Source organism: Manis javanica, chromosome 14 (assembly GCF_040802235.1).
Source record: "Manis javanica isolate MJ-LG chromosome 14, MJ_LKY, whole genome shotgun sequence".
Classification (NCBI taxonomy): Eukaryota; Metazoa; Chordata; class Mammalia; order Pholidota; family Manidae; genus Manis; species Manis javanica.
In genome coordinates this window covers 43,139,840-43,143,521 of record NC_133169.1, presented here as the reverse complement: position 1 = coordinate 43,143,521, position 3,682 = coordinate 43,139,840, and the positions used below count along the sequence as shown (strand labels likewise).

At 48.4% G+C, this 3,682-nt stretch overlaps 1 pseudogene; it reads left to right on the top strand.

Annotated features, from left to right (window-relative positions):
* Positions 1-2,377: 2,377 nt before the first annotated feature.
* Positions 2,378-3,319, top strand: LOC140845992 (olfactory receptor 6V1-like; annotated as a pseudogene).
* The last annotated feature ends 363 nt before the right edge of the window (positions 3,320-3,682 follow it).

The following is a 3,682-nucleotide window of genomic DNA, read 5'->3' as shown; positions in this document are numbered from 1 at the left end:
TAGGAATTTCCTGGGGAGCTTTCTCCTTACCATATTGCCCCCCGCCCCCATTCTTCCCCAAAGTGTGTATCTTTACCAGAGTCAGAGACAATCCCTTTAGTCTGGCCACTTTCCAAGATACATCTTTCAGGGGCCCTAACTCTGAGAGAAACATACCTCCTCTTAAACTTACTCTTTGGATTCTTCACCTTCTACAGAAGACACTGGAGCGTTCAGACAAGAGGATGCCATGGTCCAGGGCCTAATTCACTGTCTCGCTCAATCTCAAAACACTAGATCTGGGAGGGAGACAGAATCTCCGAATGGCAATTCTGGACCTAACCCTGGCCATGTACCCGTCTGCCATAATTTTAGTCCAGCTGGGGAAATTCCTCTGTGCTTTTTCCATGACCTGTTTTCTCGTCCACTATTCTAGGAGCAATAAAAGGCCAGGAGGAAGGCACTACCATGAAATTAATCCTAAACTATCAGCTGCTTAGGTGTAGCTAGTGCTCTGCCACTTTATTCATTCAGATCTTTTTCTCTAATGTTACTTCCTCAGAACAGGAGACTTCTTCTTATTCCAGGAAGTAACTCCAGTGTCTCACAATCCCCAGGGGGCTCCTTGTTTCCCCACTATTCTCACAGAGAACTCTGCTGCAGTGTAAATTTCCCATCCAGCATAAGCTCAGCATTAAGCCACATCAAGAAACCAAGGGCTTAGAGGCACGGTGGAGGGAGAGAACCAAGCACCCTCATCCTTGGGAGAGAAGGGAGAGAAACAGCACCTTTCCCCTCTGGTATCCAGGACTTCTTTCCCATGTTCCAGCTCCCCATCAGCATTGCTGCCCTGGGCCTTGTGGTGCTGTAGGGTGAGCCTCTAATCAGGAAATCAGCATAAGAACTGGAGATGTTGTAGCTTATGGAGCGACTCACCTAACAGGGCCACCCCTTTCAGCTGTGCAGAACCCCTGTGCATCCCTGTTAGCTGCACCACAATGAAAGGACAATGGACCACATAGCTGATGACACTCATGTCACAGAGTAGACCCAACAGGGAGGAATCTGTAGACTTGAATTTCCTAATATGAGCAGGTCAAGAAAAAGACACTGCTGAGAGGCTAAGGTGAGTGGCTGGGGTTTGTATATGGGTCAGGCTCTTGTACAGCACAGACATAAGGACTGGGGTTGAATTGATAAGTGCTGGGTATACATTTTAGACCTTCTCTTAAGGTTTGTCAGTGGGTTGGGTACAACAAGGGCTTCTAGAGACAAACCTTCTTCTTTAAATTGGGATGCCATTGTTGGCAGCCATGACACAAGCCCAGAAGCAGCTTCTATGGGGCCAGAAAAAGGGGCAGAGTATATCCACATACAGCTTTGGCTTCTTCCACGTCTGATACTTTGTACTGTAGTACTAATTCTTTGATTAGAAGTTTTTAAAAGTATTCTTTTCATAAACTTAAATTCAAAAGTGCAGCATAAAACTGTGAAAATATTTACACACACACACACACACACACCCTTAACATACATGTTGGCACTAAAGAAGGTGAAGAGATGATGGGACAAGAAAATTTGAGGTCACTGGAAGCCATAGCAGTAATAACAATGACTGCAGCTATTTGTTGAACACAGGCCACCAGGTTCCAAGGCTCGAACCTGGATACCGGAGGGGAAAGGTGCTGTTTCTCTCCTCCATGAATCTTACCTCCCAAGTCCTTCCTGCTCTCGGTCTTTGCTAACACATATACCAGAGGGCCTCCCTAAAGAAAGCTAATTGATTGACTCAAAACTCTGCCTTGCCACTAATTTCATGATTGTATCTGGAGAAATGTAACTGAGGGGCCTCAAAAGACAGCCCAGAAAGACTTGAGGGGACCTTTTAAAAGGAGAGGGGCCTTGGTGCACAGCCTGTGGGTTGTGACACAGAGCCCACCAGCACCAGCCTGCTCTCAGGCACTTCGGGTGACTTAGGCTAATCCTCTCCATGTTCCCTCCCCTCCCTATCCTTCCCTGTTTCTGCTCTCACACACTTGGTCTTCCTGTCTTCTCAGTTTCTCCTGTTTCCTTCCTGCCTTCTCCATCAGTGTCCATGTCTGTTGCTGTATTGTCTTCCTTAATCTATTTCTGCTTTTCTCTCTCCTTATCAATGGCTTTCCATGCTTTTACTTCTGAGTCACTAACTCTGTTTCCCTGTGATTCTCATGTTCCATGTTGATACCTCTGTTTCTGTCCTTCTGCTTATCACTGACAACCTTCTTGCTTTTCTCTCTCCACTCTCTTCCTCTGTGTCTATATTTGTCTCATGGTCAAGGGTTCTCTCTCTATGTCTCTATCTCTGTCTCTCCATCTTTGTGTCTTGTTTCCTCTCCATGCAGGGACCCACCCCTGGATCATGGCAAGTTTGAGCCACCCTTTGGAAGTTGTCCTCTGGGGCTTCTCCCCCTTTAGCGAGCTGCAGGTCTGCCTGCACAGGCCCTTCCTCATGCTCCACCTTCTTGCCTTCATGGGAAACACCATCATCATAATCATGGTCATGGCTGACACTCACCTGCACACACCCATGTACTTCTTCCTGGGCAACTTTGCCCTGCTGGAGATCTTGGTGACCATGACTTCAGTGCCCAAGATCCTCCCAGACCTGCTTCCTTCACTGGCTGCATGGCTCATTCTACTTCTACTTTTCCTTGGGTTCTGCCTCCTTCCTCATCCTGTCAGACATGGAACTTGACCGCTTTGTGGCCATCTGCCACCCACTGCACTGTGGCACTTTGATGAGCTGGGCTGTGTGTGCCTGGCTGGCAGGGGCTGCCTGGGCAGCTCCTTTCCTTGCCATGGTGCCCACTGTCCTCTCCCAGGCTTATCTCAATTTTCACCATGGCAATGTCATCAACTATTTCTTCTGTGACAATGCACCTCTGCTGTAGCTATCCTGCTCAGACACTAGCCTGCTAGAATTTGGGGACTTCATGATGTCCTTAGCTTTTGTCCTCAGCTCCTTTCTAGTGACCCTCATCTCCTATGGCTATAGTATGATCACTGTGCTGAGGATCCCCTCTGCCAGTGGCCATAAGAAGCTTTCTCCACATGTGGGTCTCACCTTACCCTGGTCTTCATTGGCTGTAGCACCACCATCTTCCTGTACATCAAGCCTGGCAAAGCACACTCTGTGGAGGTCAGCAAGACCGTAGCTTTGGTGACATCAGTCCTCACACCCTTTCTCAATCCCTTTATCCTTACCTTCTGCAATGAGACAGTCAAGGCTGTGCTATGGGGGTAGGTGCAGAGGCTGAAAGCCTCCACAAGGCACTATGATGAGCCTGAGGGACCTGGCTAGGTTCAGTCAAGTAGTTCTGTGAGGACACAGAGTGCCAGGGTGGATGGGAAGACCAATGTCAAGGTTTCCTCCTCTGTGCTTCTAGGTGAAAACCACAGTGAGTCCTCAGTGCTGCCCTGTTTGGCCTGAAGCTCCCATAGGCCACCAAGGAGGTGCTCCTCATATTCACTGGAAGTATAAAATCTCTGAGAGTAGCCCAGAGCCCAGGCAGCTAGGAGAGGGCCTTCAACAAAAGGAAGAACCTGGGCTTCCCATTTGAGGAACAGCAGCCATGAAGTGTTCTCTGATCAAGAAACATTACCCAGCACAGGTGTGTGTGTGTAAACTTCCCGAAAGCATGTGAAGTCCCATTCCCTTTGGAAG